Genomic DNA, 17645 nt, shown 5'->3' with positions numbered 1-17645 from the left:
TTTAAAATTTGTAATGTCATAAATTTTATAGATTGGCAAAATTTTTGAAATTTCAATAAGTTGCAAAACTTAAAAAAAAAATTGAATTCCTAAAATTTGCCATAAGTTCATAAATGCAGAAAAAAAAATGTTATTTCAAAAAATTAAAAATTTTGTGCACATGTTGTGTCTGAGTTTTTTATTTTAATAAATTTGCAAATATTGCAAAAAATGGAAACATTTCTAATGCCATACATTTTTTTAATTTGCAAAATTTATGAAATTTCAATAATTACAAAATTTTTCCAAAAATTTTAAAATTCCTAAAATTTGCCATAGGTTTATGGATATTCAGAAAATTAAAAAAAAAATGTAATTTCAAAAACTTGCTAAATTGTGAAAAGATTTAAAAATTTTAGAAACTGCAAAATTTTTCAGAAAAATTGAATTTAAATTATTTTTCAAAAATTTGCAGAAATTTAAACCAAATAAAATTCAGCAAAAAAAAATGAAATAAACAAATTCTTCAAAAAATTTGGACATTTGTTTTACTATGAAAAAATAAGGCAAAAAAAACTTCAAAAATCTCAAAAATCTTTTTAAATCTTTATTGCAACATGTGATGTATATTTAGTTCAACAAATTGTCAATGCATAATTTTATTTAGTGTTTATTTCGTTTATCATCACTACCCTCTGTTAGAAAAATAAAAAAAAACTTTATTTGAATTATATTTTCTTTTGAAGCTACAAGGAGCCACTGCAAAGGAGTTAAAGAGCTGCAGGTTGGAGACCCTTGTTTTAGACAGACTATGGCCAAATCACGTACTAGATTGACCTCCTGGTTTACAAAACACACTTAACTCCCCACTTGGTTGGAAAAATCACACTGAACTGTTCCCTTGGCTGGTTAAAACATGATTAAATTTCCTAGTATAAAGCCTATTTTTATTTTTTCGTCCCTGCTCTTCAAAATGCCTGTACATGTCATCCACACATACATGCTGTCAGCATCAGGAGGAACGAGTAAAGTGATATATCTGTGACCATATTTGGATCAGGATGACTCCTCTTCCCGTCAATAAAACAGATTAAGTATTCTGGCTCCTGCTGCATTGTCTTCGTCACTCGTGCGACAGCTCTCCCACCGAGCTCTCCGCAGGAATGCGTCTTGTTTATCAGATTTCACGCCGCGTTTTATGATGGCCAGAGCTCATCGTGTCAGGAATGTGAGACAAATGTAAATGTTGGAGTATTGATCCCTGAAGAGAAATCCACCGCCTCTTCAGAGGAACGAAAGGTCAACTACAGAGCGTCAGAAAAGGCTCGGCTACAGGCAGGAATTTCAAGTCCTGCTCGAGGGCACTTCAGCAGGGTGGAGGCATGTCTGCTGTAGAGCCTGGAGGCCAGCTGTTGACCCGGCTTAGCTCTTTTCTGATGAAATCTGCTGTTTACTGCTTCATCATTTCTTTTTTCTGAATGTAAAAATGTTGGCAGGGTTTGATTTATTTTAACAAGCTGATCATAAACTAAAACAAATGTTGTTTTGGCTTTTTCCTGATGAGGTTTCTCTGATGTTAGAGATGAAAACATTTCATCAGTGAGTCAAAGTTTTTATCATAACACCAACAAGAATAACTTAACGCCAAGAAGTTTCATCCCAGCGTGTGTGAGTCACTGCTTTTCTTCACAGACCACAAAATAGATTCATCGTAGAGTCTCAGAGTGTCAGGATTTAAACAGTTTGGGATGTGATCTCTGTATCTCACTGGATGAACCGTCAAGCTCTTTGCATCATTACTCTCCCCTGAAGTGGAAAACTTCACATGTTTCTGCTTGGTCGTCTAAAAACCATTACCTCCATCGTGTTAAGTTTCCTTCTGCTGCAGGCACGGGCCTCCCGACTCACGTGTGAAACAAATTCACCTGTTTTGACTCAGATTTGCTCCAAATCAGTCACTTCAGCTCAGATAAGATCTCTGGGAAGTATCACCTTACCCTGCCTCTTGGGGAAATCTTCTCTGTAGCTATTTTTCACAGGGTGTGAAGCATGCTGCGGGCTGTCAGCGAGATTTAACAGCCGAAGAGGTATTGCTCTCAATTTAAAAGTCCATTGAACTCCCATATCTGCATCAGCAGTTGGAATAACTGATATCACAGCATCTCATCCGATGAAATATCCTCTGAACACGGCAGTTTAACGCTCTACTTGTAAGGAATGTGAGCATATTTATCGTTTCCTGCTTCAAACCACCTCCTGACAGGAATATGACGGTTGTTTGACACAGAGGGCGTTCTGATCGAGCTCTTCATCCTCATCACCCTGACTCTTTGTGAAACACATGTTGAACAACAGTTTATTCCTTGGTCAGATAATTATTTTCATTGCCGTTGTTGAAATAGTGATGATACATGTTTTATTGCAGGAGGATGACAACCTTCACATTCATCCTTTTATGACCTCCTAGAGCTGTAACAAGGATGTAGTAAATGGGGAAGTGCACGTGATGAAATTCCCCCTTATCTAAATTACTCATCACGTTCCTGCCAGGATCTGTGATGTGGTCTGAATTTACCGACAATACAATCTACATTAAGGCTCTTCAACCTGCAGCTCTGGATCATCATGCTCCTTGCAGCTTTAAACAAAATATAATGGAAAAACAGATTTTTTATTTTGTTGTAAAGGGTATTGGTGGTTAAAGAAAATTGACACAAAAAATGATCATTCCTTAAATTTTTTTATTTATTTATTTATTTTTTACATTTTTTTTAAATAAAATAATTACAGTTTTTGAAGATTTTGCAAAATTTTTAAATTTTTTGCAAATTTCATTTTTTTTTTAATTTGGCAGTTTTAGATTTTTTTGATGATTTTTTTTCACAATTTGGAAAATTTCAAAAATTTTCAGTAACTGCAACTTTTGCAAATTATTTGATTTCCTTTTCCAAATTGTGGGTTTATAAAAATAGATTTTTTTTAAACAGGCAAATATTGTTTTTTTTAACTTGTGATTTTTTTTTTTTTCAAATTTCAAATTTTTTCACGTAATGCAACTTTTTGCAAATTATTTCTAATAAAAAAATATTCCTTCCTGAAATTTTGCAATTTTTTAAAAATAAGTTTACAAACTTCTTAGATTGGCAGATTTTATTTATTTATTTTTTTCAATTCATATTTTTTTTTCCAAGTTTGTACAATTTGTTTTTAGTTTCATTTATTTTTGCAAATTTTTGGAATAAAAATATAAAAATAAAAAATTGTAAAACTTTTTTCACAAATTCTGAAATTTACGATATTACATATATTTCAATTTTTTCAAATATTTGCAAATTTATAAAATATTTTAAAAAAATCATCATGTACAATTTTATTAACACAAAAAACTTTTTTTCAATAATTATTCACTACATTTTTACGTGTTTATGTGTAGAATTTTATACACTTTTTTTGCCTTTGTTGTGAAGATAAGGTTGATATTTAAGCTCTGGAATGACTTTAATTCAGATAAGCTGAGGCAAGATGGCGCTTCTTAAAGTAAAGGTTGGGGATCCCTGTTCTAGATTAATTTTGGCACACCTGTAAGAAACTACATCGTTGTATTTTATTAACCTCTGTCTAAAGTTTATTTAGTCAGAGGAAGTCCATTTATGGTATTTTAGGAAACTTCATGTGTTTTACTTGTGATACAGGACAACTTGTTGGATGTTAAGGAAAGAAAATTTGATTTAACTATTTTTAGAGATAATTATAAGGACAGAGCAGAAAGTTTTTCCTGAACATGACTCCCCTGCTGGAAACATGCCTTTCAAAATGTTAAATTCAATAATAACATCATACCAAAGCTTGATCTTGTGATATTTTCTTGTGTCTGGATGAAGCAAACAAATTTAGTGCCAAGAAAACAGTGTCTATGATTTTTTAAACCTCTGAACTTGATCCATAAATGTTTTTAAGTCCTGTTGTCTTGATATGTGTTTTATTTTGAGCCTTTTGGGTAAAAGTTCTGCTTTCCAGTTTTGGAAAAGTTGCGGAGAATGATGACTTTCTGAAAGTGAATTTAAGCCAGAGTTCAGACCAGGCAAATTCAATCAAAGCTCAGTTGGAAAACATATTTTAGCAGCGTTATGCCACCAGCGTCATGTGACATCCCAACCACACTGACCATCAGGACTTGAGTCATTCGCTTTACGCCTCACTGCCGCTCTGTTTGCTGTGCTGTCCTCAGGCTGCTACACACAAACACACTCATAGAGCAAATACACATCAACACAAATATGTACAAACTCCATCCACTTAAGGTGGACTCAAATCCAGGTGTGGGAGCGTGAGGTCAGCTCATGCACCAGATTCCATCTCCCTTTATCTGCCTTTAATCAGCAGCTTCACTTTCTCTCCCTGAGGTCCAAACGCTGCTTCAGTCTGAGTCATGGAGACACGTGGACCAGAGTCTAATGCGGTCTCTGGGGGGAAGAGCAGAAAAATGCATCAATGAAGTCGTTACGGCTAATCTGAGGTTTCTGAGGAGAAAATATGTCACTGTGAAACCAAACTGAGTCAAAACAACACTGAAATCAAAAGTGGATGAGAAAAACTCAATCAGTGTGTTAACTAAAAGACTAAACACAGCTCCTTATCTCGATCGTTTACTCAAATTAGCTCATAGACTTTAAAATGATGAAGGAATTCACACATTATTTTCTCATCATTGCTTACAGATGTTTCAGAATCTGACGTCTGAGCGCGTCGTATAAATGTAATGAAACCATTCACCCAGATTAAAGAAATGGAGGGAAAGACCCATTAAGCTCAATGATAAACCAGCTGTTTATTAACGCTCAGTGTGGGCGGATTACTGCAGCGCTGCCAAAAACAACCTCAGCTCCTCCCAGACGCTAAACACAGCTTCACTCTGAAATCATGTTTTGTTTTCTTTTGCATTCTTTGTTTTTCATTTGTTGTTTTTAATTCCGTCGTGCGTCTTGACTTCAGCTCAGGGTTAAGGTGAGTTTAATACTCTCCTCCACCCTCTTAGATATCATCAAGTGAAGTTTAAGTTGCAGTATTTTTCTGCTTTAACAGTCCTCAAAACTCAATTTTTTGCAGTTTGCGTCAAATAGCATCTTGATTTTTTTTTTGCACTTTTGCACAATTTGAAAAAAAATTGATGCAATTTTCCTCCTTATCTGTTTTCATTTGATCTTGTAGACCAACTAGGGGTGTATATAAAGCCCTCATGAGAGAGGAACCCACAGATACATGATAAAGATAATGATACATGTTGCTAGGTGCTGCCATAGATCCTACATGTAACCATGGCTGCATTGTTTACATGTAAAATCAGCTGTTAGCAGCCTATAGCATGTCAATGCTAACTGGTGCTAGGCCGGATGTTTCCCCACAAGGTGAGGAGAAGGAGGTGAGGACGACATGCTGGTTCACAGGTGTGTGCTAAGAAGTGACGGCATCGACCTGTCCTTCCATCCATCGTTATTGGGAACGTAAGATCTATCTCCAATAAGATGGACAAAAGAAAAAGAACATTCTAAAATGTCTCCTGGAGACTCATGTGGTTCATTAGTTTAGGGAAATTTTTTCCAATCAGTTTCTTAAGTTTGGTTGCTAGGCGCCGCCCTCTTGATTGTGGCTGCCTGTTGCAGCAGCTCCCTCTTCTCTGTCTGTTTCTTGTAATTTTTTCGTCTCTTTTTCGTCATCTCTGCATTTGGAGTGGATCATCACTTTGCAAGGCTCATTTGTTGGTCGTGGACACCAAACTGGTTTTGTCTTCAGTGATATTTTTTTTACTACTTTTTCTCCTGTGTTTGTCTGGAGATCCTACATGTAACCATGGCTGCATAGTTTACATGCGTATTCAGCTGTTAGCAGCCTGTAGCATGTCAACGCTAACTGGTGCGAGGCCGGATGTTTCCCCACAAGGTGAGGAGAAGGAGGTGAGGATGACGTGCTGGTTCTCAGGTGTGAGCTAAGAAGTGACGACATGGACCTGTCCTTCCATCCATCGTTATTGGGAACGTAAGATCTATCTCCAATAAGATGGAAAAGCTAGCCATGCTAACCCAGCAACAGAGGGAATACCAGAAGGCAGAGTAGCATTATGCTATTCACAGACATGGCTAACGAAGCTAACACCAGACACCAACGCAATAGCATCTATTTTCTTATGGACCTTTTTGCACTTTCTTACTTTTGTTTTCTTGATTGCTGCTGTGACTCCTCCGGAATTCCCCTAAATAAAGTTTTTTCTTTTCTATTCTAGTGAATGACTTTCAGTGTAGTTGGGAACCTTTGTTTGGCCTATATTTCTGTGCACCATCCCTGATATCAACTTTTCTCTGACCTCTTTAGCATCCCATGAGCCCCTGTCCCTCTCCTCCAGCTGATCTTTATTATCTTTCGTTGTTATCTTTTACAATATTTATCTTTTGTCCGGTGCAGAAAAGTTGGCCTCATTAGCGCTCTGAGTTAGCTTTCTTAACCTGGAATGCTAACACTCCTTTGGCAGCGAACCATTCAGCCAGCACATGCTCACACAGTCAGCGCCAGAGTCAATTTTCAGGGCGATGATTGTGACAGTAAATTAAATTAATGAGACGCTCCATCACCCGTCAGCTCTGCACCGCCTCCCGATCCAAAAACGATGAATCTGCTGCTTTAAAAATGAGGTCAGGCCTCTCTGTGAAACAACACCGTATAGATTTAAAAGCAAACAACGTGTCATGTAAAATCATCTGTAAAATCCAGCCGGGCTTTAAGATAATGCAAACTGCATCAGGAGAGATATATGGAGGCAGATGTTAGTGGATTACGTCTGGACGTATTTGTATGAAAGAACGTGGAGGTTTTCCAGCAGGAGGTTAAGCTTCGGGGCAATCTGTTGAGGAGAGGAGCACCCAAAGGTGGGAGGAGAGATGAATGATCGTGATGAGGAGAAATGAAAGAATGCAGAGGGAAGGAAATCCAGTCTTTGTTTCACTGGATGTTTGAATCACTCAGTTACAGCCATCACTCCTGGAATGGGTAATAATTATTCAACCCGGCTCTCTGGCAAGCTGCCTTTGACATGCTGCCGTATTTTCATATCACATCGTCTGTTTAAAACATGCACTGAGTAAATAACAGACCGTGAAGTCACTTGGTGCAAGAATCCTGCACAGGGTTAAAGTTTTCTTTGTAAACCAGCTGGAAAATGAACTTAAAGAAAGAAAAAACTCACCTGTACACGTCTTTCTATCCTCTTCTTGTGTTTCTGAGTTGGTTTCTGATGCCATCCTGCTCAATCTGTCCCTGTAGGTTCGACTAAAACAAACCCAGATGATATTTTCCATTGATTATTATCAGCTGTGGCATGTTCTGAGTAAACAACGGGGAGAACGGTCACATTTCTGAGTCACAGCACGGAAAAAGTGATGCTTCACATCCTGTCTTTCCTCATTGTTTCATTCTGGTTCCTGACACTCACATTCACGTCTTCTACTGTAACGCTAGCAGCGAGGAGAGTTATGCACTTCTTCCCTCAACATGACAAGAAAATAGTGCGAAATAAATCACGTGTTACGCCCGAGAGCCTTCTTTACAGAGTTAAGCTGCATCTGTCTTTTATCATATTCTCACTGGAAGTGGAACCAAAGCTTAACAAACCTTAGAAACACCCAGACCGACTTTTACAGGGATGGTTACTTTACAGTCTGACAGACTGGAGATGGAGCAGAAGCTTTTTGGGGTTTAAAGTTTGTGATTTAAGGTAACTCTTGATGAGTAGGTCTTTATTTCTGACCAGTGAGAAAGTTATGGGGACAAAAACACGTTTGCAACCAGTTAGAGAAACTTGAAGTGGGAAATGAGCAAAGGCCTAATTGTCTGTTTGCAAATGACATGGTGTCTGATTCTCCTGTGGTGTTTTGAGTGTTGAGAGCGGTTTCATCTGGTCTGATCCACTCTGAAGGCCTCAGAGACATTGTAAATAATGAACATGTTTAATTTTTGCGATGACATCCTGTAGAGTGTGGGACACGCTGAGAGGAGCAGAGCACGCTCAGTGTGTACTGGAATTAAAGTCGATCAAGACCCGGGCTGACTCAGCTGACTGATGAACTAGGAAGTAAGGAAAGAAGGGAGCCCTGCTTTCCAAGCTCTCTGTGATACTCCTGACAGCCTTTACCAAAATCCAACTCATGCTGTAGTGCAAATAGTCCACATTCCCCCCGTCCCCATGACTTATTCCATTATCATTTTTCCTTTTGTCCATAATCATATTTCTTTTTTTCCATAACCTTTTCCTTTTTCCAGAATCATTTTGTAAATAATCATATTTCTTCTTTCCATAACCTTTTTCTATTTTTTCATTCGCATTTTTCTGTTTTCTAAAATTAATATTTTTTTTTTTCCATAATCATTTTTGTCCATAATCACTTTTTTTCTATAATTATTTTTCTTTTTCCTTAATCATTTCTCTTTTTATTTCTGTTTCCATAATCACTTTCCTTTTTCCATAACCATTTTTTCCCACAATCATTTTTCTTTTTTCCTTAATTATTTTTGTCCAAAATCACTTTTATTTTTTCTTAAATTATTTTTCTTTTTTCCTTAATTATTTTTGTCCAAAATCACTTTTATTTTTTCTTTAATTGTTTTTCTTTTTTCTGGAATTATTGTTCTTTTTATTTTTGTTTCCATTTTCACTTTTATTTTTTTCCATAACCATTTTTCCACACAATCATTTTTTCCTTTTTTTCAGTACCATTTTTCTTTTTTCTATAATTATTTTTCTATTAAACTAATCGTTTTTGTCAATAATCACTTTTATTTTTTCTATGATTATTTGTCTTTTTTCCTTTATCATTTTTTTGGGCCATGATCACTTTTATTTTTTTCCATGAATTTTTTTTTTTTTTTTCTAGAATCAATTTTTCTTTTTTTCCATATATTTCTTTCTAGAAGTAAGAAGCTGAACCCTTACCAACCGTCAATGTTTCTTTCTGTTTGTCTGCCATGTTTGTATGAAGTCATGTTTAACTAAGAAAGATTTGGAATGTCGAGCACGAAGAAACTCCTCTGTTATCATCAAGTGTGTTTTCTCCAAATCTGTGAAGGTTTGAAGAATCATGTGATGTGGGCCAGCTTTTAGAGGGGCTTACTGCATATAAACGTTGCTTCCTGCAGCAAAGAGACTCCATATTTTTTCACTCTTGAAGATTTTTTTTTAAATCTTCTGTTATAATCTTGATAATAACTCATCTAAATTCCCCAGCATAAAGAAACAAAATATTGTGTAAGAGTTGAGTCGTTCAGCAACATTTCGTTTCCAAACTGTCGTTGCATGAAGAGGTGATGCAACACAATGGAAAGCTTATTTAAAACATGCATCAAATTTACAATGACTGAGTATTTTTCCTTGAAGCATTCACCATTTCTACATTCAGCGTGCTGTTTTTGCTCTATTGTTATTGAAACATCAAGTTTCAGTGATTTCAAACCATAACAATCTGCTTTGATCCTCACTCTTTGTGGACTTAATAGTTTTGCTAAGTGAAGAAAATTTGCTCAGATTTGTATTAACTTCATAGTTTAAGCTGAATACCTCAGGTGTCCTTGAGCTGCTGGGTAATAGTGAAACGTTTTGTCTGAATTCATCCTTTCAGCAGCTCGTCTGTCCTGGTTTGACCGAGATCCATATTTCATCTTCCACCTATCTCTCTGCTCTACAGCTTCTTCTCTTTATCTCAGCGGTGAGTGTCCTGGGAGTTTCAGCGATGTGAAGGTTAGATAGAGGTCTTAGGGACAGTATGTGTTGTTGTTTTATGGACGGACGTGTGCGCTGATGTGTGTCAACGCCACTTTTTCAGAGAGAAAAAGGAAGCCTGCTAAAGCTCAGTGCTCACCTCCCCGTCACGCTCTGTCTCTGGAGTAAAGATGTGAGTGTAAGATTAGTCTCTGCGTCTGTGATAATACTCCGTACAGGCAGAGCCGCCCTCACCTCCAAGAACAACTCTGACTTTCCCGTTTTTTCAGAAATCCGATCACGTGCCGATAAGACTTGTGTGGTATTTCTGAAACGCACACCAGATCGCTGCTATCTCCAACAATTATCACTATGTCAACACTGGCGGTGGGTCGGTCCTGAGGATGAGCAAGGCTTTAAAACAATGAGGGTTGAGGGTTCAACCGCTCGCTGGAGCTAAAGCTTTTTATCTGTTAATATTAAAGGAATATCTCCGAACTCAAACTATACTTTAACTCCTTACAGCCTGATGTATTTTTTCCTGTAATGTGATATCTGGGGAAGAAACACTTTCTGTCAAACACAAGAAGCCACTCATAGCTGTAAGTCTCTAAATCAAATATAAGTGTGGCTCAAAGTTCCCCGAAAGAGAAGCGGATGTTGTACAATTACATTTTTTTGTAGAGGAAACAGATAGAGACAGAAAGGATGTGTCTAAGATTTTATCAGGGGGTCAAATGTATGTATTTCACAATTTCTTCTGTCTGTGTTTGTAGCCTGACTGGGAAGGAGTTATGCCATAGTGATGAAACTTGGAAGGCACTAAATTCAACATTTCCTGAAACTTATGGCACTGTTTAATTCAGATTAACTGACTCTGAAGTAGTGTTTGAGGACTTTGAAAAGTAGAACCAGAGACATTTTGTGAAATTAGATCAAATTTGGCTCTGTGGTGTTATCAAATATCTGCAGATAAAGGGGTTAACCTCCAAGGACGTTTCTCACATCTGATTGTTGTTGGGATTTGAAGATATCATTTGGCTGTCTTGTATTCAAGTCCTCTTTTTTTCTGAAAAGTTTCGTTTTCATTAGTTATAAGTGGTTAAAAACGAAGTTTTATGTAACGTTTAGCGATGATTGACAGCTGACGTTCTTGTGTATTTTTTTCAGAGACTGTAAAATACGTCAGGAGGTAGAGTCAAGAAGTGATTAGACTCTCAAAAGAAAAAAAAAATTGTTTTTGTCACCCAGCTCCACTCAGATTCTCCCAGAATCCCTCACAGTCTCTACTGCACAGACTCTGGCTGCAACTGCTGCCAATGGCGGGGGCCTGTGACAGGGTATTTTGGCCTCAGAACCGTACGATGATGAATAGTGGAGCCACGCTGTCCACTCTATATACAGTCTATGGTTTAAAAATAAACCATGTCCTAAGTGTCAGAAAATGTTGAATTTAATGCACGTCAAGTAGGGATGAGTACCTTTCATAGTTGAAATGGTATGGTACCGATGCCAGGTACGTGGAAATTGGTATCAGTACTTAACGGTACCAATTTTCAATCGATTTTTGTGTTTATGTGGTAAAACATGTCAACTGTTTAATAATAAAATATTTGATTTTTTGGATTTAACATATTTATTCTTTAATATATAACCTTGCAATGTTGTGTTCATGTCCAGCATGGAAAATCTCCTACTCTTTAATTCACTCACAGTCACAAGGATGCATTTAGGTACCTAAACATGGAACCGTTTGGTTTAACGCGAGTCGGTCCCTGGTACTTTTGACAGAATTTGGTCGGTACCTGTATAAGTACCTAATTCGGTACCCATCCCTAATGCCAAGTTTCATCACTGTGGCTTAACTCCTTCCTGGTCAGGCTACGAACTTTTCAGTCTTCCCTCATAATTTGATGGTACAGCAACGCAACACAATGTATCCCACTAATAAATCCAACAAAGAGTAAACAAAGAGCATATTTGTGGTTCCCTATCACCGCTGTTGAACGGGAAGTGACAATTCTCAACAGCCTTCAGTGTTTCTAGCTCCACCTTCTGGGGTCAGCTCGGTATGTCTGGCACCCCAAAAAGTGGGACGGTATGGGTTGGTAATTTTGGGACCTGTCCTGGTGTCAGTCGAAAGAAAATGCTGTAAAACACAAGCCATACCAAGACGAACCAGACTGAACAACTTGGTGAAAATGTTTTTTTTTTTTTTTTTTTAGCTGTGCCCTGAATAACTGGACTGTTGACTCACTGTGGAGTCTTGAATCTTGCTCGTCTGACTGTCTCCCCTCCTGTCAGAGAGCTCTAGGTCAGGTCGGTCACAAGTTCATCTCACATCCAAAAGCAGATTTCACACGGAGATGGTAAAATAACTGACAAGTCTGCATTTTCACAGACACTTTGCTTTCTGCGCCCTGCAGCATGGAGAAAACGCTGCTCAAATGTTCTGGAAATGAGGTCTGAAGAGAAACAACGTTACGGCAAAAGATACCATTAGAAATGTATTATATCCTGAACTTCCTGTACTGAATTAATCCTTTAATCTTTCTATTTAGAGAAAAACTATCTAGAAAACTATGACCAGCCACAAAGAGTAGACAAGTTAGTCTCAAGTAGCTGTTTCTACACTTTACATTTGCATGTGATTAATTACAAAACCCAGCATGCATAAAGTAGTAACATGTTTTAACAGCCTTGCAATTTTCTTCTTCTATTAAAGTGTAAAACAATCCCTGAACTTTGGCTTATTCCACCTTGCTTTCTTCTGTAAATCCATCGATAAGTCACTTTGTCAAAGCACAATGACCAAAACTCAACCCAAGGATCTGAGGCAGAGGATTTCTGAAATTTGTATCTGAAAGGAAAACTCCCATAAAGCACAATCGTCCTGCATAGGAACTTTTTGTGTTGACATCTTTCAAGGTTTCCTTGCCTCTGGAGGATATTTTTGCAGGAAAAAAAAAACCTTGAACCTGGACCCAAAACGAGGTCTTAACTTTGCCACTCTTGGCTGACGTCCTCCTGGTTTGTAACCAGCAGAGCTAACACACTCAGCTCTCACCTCTCCCAGTGCCAATGCTTCCCTCTTCTCACGTTACTCCTACACACCTCTCTAACCCCTCAGCTCTGCAGGTCTGGTGCACGGGCAGGTCAGCCAAACAAATCCACACCAAACAATGAAAAATATTTCGCTTCCACCTCTTCCACTGCCAAGCAGGGCACCGTAGCAGGGCGTCTGCCAAGCCAAGCCAGGGGGGGAGCACTAAAAATACAGCCAACAGTGGACAATAGCTGACATTTTTTATTCACCACCTGTGAAGTGGAGGGAAAGAGGAACATTAGCAGAAAGTAAACATGAGATTTCTCCTCAGTTCTCTGATTTAGTGGGATTATATGAGGCTGGATGTTTCTTAAATGTGTGGAAACCTGTTGTTAGTAACGTACAGACACCAGGGGCCACTTCAGCTGAACATATAGCTGCAGTGTGTGGTCACAGCCTCTTTATACAAAGGTGAAACTCCGACTGAAACAATCCCTCTTTCACTCGCAGTGTTTACTCTTGCTCAACTCAGCGTTTAAGAGTAATTTCACTTAATAAGCTCTGCAGCTGAGCGAAGGGGCCGGAGTACTGCATCAAAACTGTTCGCTGGAGGCTGCAGAGCTCCGTCAACAGATTAAGAAGAGAAAAAACTAAAATCTTATCAAGTGTTTTTGTCTTATTTTCAATAGAAAATGTCTTTTTAGACTCAATGGAACGAGGGAAAGTTGCTCGTATTGAGACATTATTCTAGTTTCAAGCAAATTTCTGTTGTTCCATTGGCAGATTGGCTCGTATCCGATATATGACAATTTTTACTCAAAGTAAGACAAAAACACCTGATAAGATTTCAGTTTTTGCACAGACCTCTCTTCAGGCATCACACGATGAGAAACCACAAACACTCACCTGACATTTTGAGCAACCACTCCCTCAACTTACGTAACTTTAACACTTGAAAACTTAATCCATAAAGAAGCTGCAGAGACTAAACCTGTTTCATACCAGGATTCAGACAATCTTTACTTACCTTTGGAGTCAGCCTCAAGCGGCAACTCAGGAGCAGTTTTGGGCTTTTGAACAGACTTTTTCATCTGAACCATTTATTTCCTGTTGCTTTTTTTCTTCTTTTAGCTCCGCAACAATAAACTCTGGTACTTCAACATCAGCCAGATCAGACAAAAATATCTGAAGTGACTCCAATTCAAGAAACTTCGGGTGCATAAAATGATAAATTACATATCAGTACCATGTCAGAATGACACGTGTGATAGTTATTTGGGTTGCCGGACACAAAAACCCATTGAAAAATTCTGCTACAGACAGAGCAAAAACACTCAGAGTGTTAACATGCACACAGCAGTCTGACTAAGGTCATAGCTTGATCTAACGACGATGGCTGAGATAGATGCAGCTGCGGCTCTTTATGTGTTCATGTTAATATGTGCCATGGTGTTTGTTGTGTTGGAGCCATAGACTGTATGAGCTCAACAACCTTATTTATCATGGTCCTCTACTTCCTCTTCTGGCTGAACACCAAGGTGTACCGAGCCCTGCTGAGTCCACAGTTTGATAGCAATCGCATTATCGAGGTGCGTCAATCAAGCTATGCTCAGTCCCGTCCTGATCTGACTAAGTTGTTTACATGCATTTCAAAAGTCAAAAGATCTCATGCTGACTAAGCTCATAGTCTGATTTCTGAAGCTGTATGTAAACGTACTGACTAGGGCTGAGGTGAAACTATAGACTGTACAAAACATGGACGTAGTCTCCCTGATGTCACCCGTTTGTTTCTTAAACGGAAAATGAAGCAGATCGGCTATAGCGGCCATATTGGTAGTGGCAAGGGCTTTGCGTACAGCTATAGGACGCCTGTCGGTCACGTGACCCCGATCTGTGCTCTGATTGGGCGAGCACACAAACTTGATATCCTCTGAACGGCCAAGTTACAAAAAAAAATTCTGCTTGAAAACAGCTTTTTTTGGCTTGGTGTGTTTGTGACTTCCTGTACTTCCGGAGCCAGCCTCAAGCAGACACTTGAGAAACAGCAGATTTTAGCACTTCAGCATTGTCTCATGTTCTTAGATTGGAGGTTGCTGCTTGGGTGAAACACTAATTTTTCGATACGGTACGACACGGTACGGTATGGTACGGTTCAAGATATTCAGCTCACAATCCAATATAAATCACGATTCTCAGCCAGTGGTACAATTCGATATGACTTGATACACTTGCATCATTTCCTGAAAGATTTTAAAGGAACAATATGATTTTGGAGACATCTTGTGACTGTTACATTGACTTGTATTGATTTAACTGAACTGAAAACTGACTTCTTCCTTGTTAAGACGGTATCTAGATGTGTAACAGCGACACCAGTGGCTGGCTGACCTAATTGCAAGGGTGAGGGGCAGCGAGGAGAAAGCCGGCCGGAACAAGTGGGATTTGAATAAGACTAAATGTATCGATGCTCGCGGCTGAAAAACTGATACTTTCTGTGGAAAGAAAATACAGATTTATTTTGCAGAACCGATAAACTAGCTCAGCCCCAGCACTGACTGAGAAAGTTTGCTTCAGGTGGAGGGCTGGTCGGATAGAGGACTTAATCAAATATCTCTTAAATTAGGAACTTCCTGTGGCTTAGATCAACTACCCTTGGAAAGTTCATGCATGGCTCCAAGCTTTACCTCAAGTCCATTTGTGCATTCTTGGATTTTTTTTCTATTTTGGTGCCTGAAGTTAACTAAAACACATATTTTTCAACTGCTTCCCATACATGCACTGCAAAAACTGAAATCCTACCTTGTGTTTTTGTCTTATTTTTAGTAAAAATTGTCTTGTTTTACTTGATTTATGCCACGTTCACCTGACCAGTGCAGAAAAAATGTCTTGTTTCAAGTTATTTAAAGACAAAAATGAGATCTGAATTACTTGAAACAAGAATTGGTCAGGTGAATGTGGCTCAAATTAGTCTCAAAATACATTTTCTACTGATAGTAAGACAAAAACACTTGATAAGATTTCAGTTTTTCCAGTGTGAGAAAAGCCTCTTCCTATGTCTCCTTTGGCATGTGGTACCAACGTCCAACCTAAACAGACTTCATGCCTCCATGAAATGCAGCGTAGGATGTTTTGGTCTTTTAGTGTATTTATGTTCAAATGTTTCCACATTACAGACGTGACAAAGAAAAAAAAAGAGTATAAAAGAGCTTAAAAAAGATTAAACATGTGAAACCTTTCTCCTCCTCCTCTGTTTTGCCATCCTCAGCAAACATGAAAGGCCGTCTGCATCCCTCTGACTCACACACACTCACACACACACAGATAACCCCTGTGCATCCCTCCTGTGTGGCTGTCTGCCTTTATCAGCTCTACGTGTGTGACTCACCTTTGACCTTTTGTTCCTCTTCTTACCCAGCATCCCCCTCTTCTGACAGTGACACATGGTTACTGCACAGCCACAATGTCTCCAAAATCTGCTCACTTCCCAGCATAAAGACACTGATTATGTTGTCACAAAGCTGTTTGTCACTGACTTAATAAACACACAAAGGCTTCAGGCTTCAATCGGCTGCAAACGGTAAATTATAGACAAGTTTTGGTAAAAGGGAGGAGTTAAAAGTAATAATTCATACTTCAGAGTCAGACGTGAAGTAGGACGGTCTGTATGTGGAACAACAAATCTATGACACATTTATGAGACTTCCCCTTTTTACATTTATTACAATCACAGTAAGGTTAATTACTCTGATCTGTGGCGTCCAACGGCACATCAGCTGACCGGCAGGGTATCGTTTCATCTTTATCTGTGGGTGGGTTTCTGTCGCTTCAAGTTAAAGGAGGTTCACTTCAGTATTTAAACCATTAAATCAAAATTTATTCTGCATATTATCGAAGAATTATTGTGAACTATCATAAAACGCAACGTGTGGTCAGTGGGGAAAACCATCCCTCCCACAGGGCGAGATTCAAAATTTACAGTTCTCATTACAGCGGACATAAAATATCCGAGATGGGTAAACACTCTGAGGGAAGACAGGCCTGGAAAAAAGAGGAATCCACTCAGCATTATTACAAACCAGAGACAGAGAGAGGAGGAAGAGGAGGAGCGATGAAGATGGAGAGGGTGTGATGGGGCCTCGTGCCAGATGTCCGCTGCTCACTAAGTGACCCGAGGTGGAAACATCAGCTGTCAGTCTCGGCTGTTTTCAGACTGATAAAGATCCGTCCAGAGGAGACGTTTTCCTTCAAGCTGCTCAGGATTCTTCGCAGCGAGCCGGATGACTCGAGCAGGTGATTTGTCAAAATCTAATAAGAAAACGTGACGATGGAGGAGGAGGGTGATGGATCTCTCCAGGGAGACATATTTTCTTGACTTTCACGTTTGATTTATGTTTGCGAACAGGAGGAGCAGCACATGGCGGGGATGATGGTGCTGACAGTTCGATGATCCACCTGCTGAGAATTTACAGCTACTGCTACAGCTCCTTTCACTCCTACGAGAAAACGAATTATTAATAAGAGGCCAGACTTTAGGGAATGCAGAAATACAGTCATCACAGTCAAGATGAAACTAACACACCTTTGGTGAAAAAACAAGCTTACTCTGACAACTTTTGTGTTTGCTTTCAAGATATTTAACTTCTTGTGTCTCTTTGTGACAGTTTTTATCAGTCAACACTGCAAATAACTGAAATCTTATCAAGTGTTTTTGTCTGGTTTAAAGTAAAAAATTTCTTATTATACTCAATATGAGCCACGTTCAACTGATCAGTCCAAGATCTGGGTCGCGGGGCAGCAGTGCCATCAGCGAAGACCAATGACCCCCATCCCCGGCCACTTACACCAGCTCCTCTGAGGGAAACCAAGGCGTTCCCAGGCCAC

The 17645-nt window shown here is 38.8% G+C and overlaps 1 protein-coding gene across 2 annotated transcripts in view; it reads left to right on the top strand.

Moving 5' to 3' along the window:
* The window catches only part of LOC141807965 (rho GTPase-activating protein 20-like), a 172813-nt gene that overhangs the window by 54683 nt on the left and 100485 nt on the right, over positions 1-17645 (top strand). The window lies entirely within an intron of this gene.

The sequence above is a fragment of the Halichoeres trimaculatus genome, unplaced genomic scaffold (assembly GCF_033239565.1).
Source record: "Halichoeres trimaculatus isolate MK-OKI-2021-1 unplaced genomic scaffold, fHalTri1.1 fHalTri1_scaffold_19, whole genome shotgun sequence".
NCBI lineage: Eukaryota > Metazoa > Chordata > Actinopteri > Labriformes > Labridae > Halichoeres > Halichoeres trimaculatus.
Note: the sequence above shows the minus strand (reverse complement) of the source record. Positions and strands in the feature narration are given on the sequence as shown.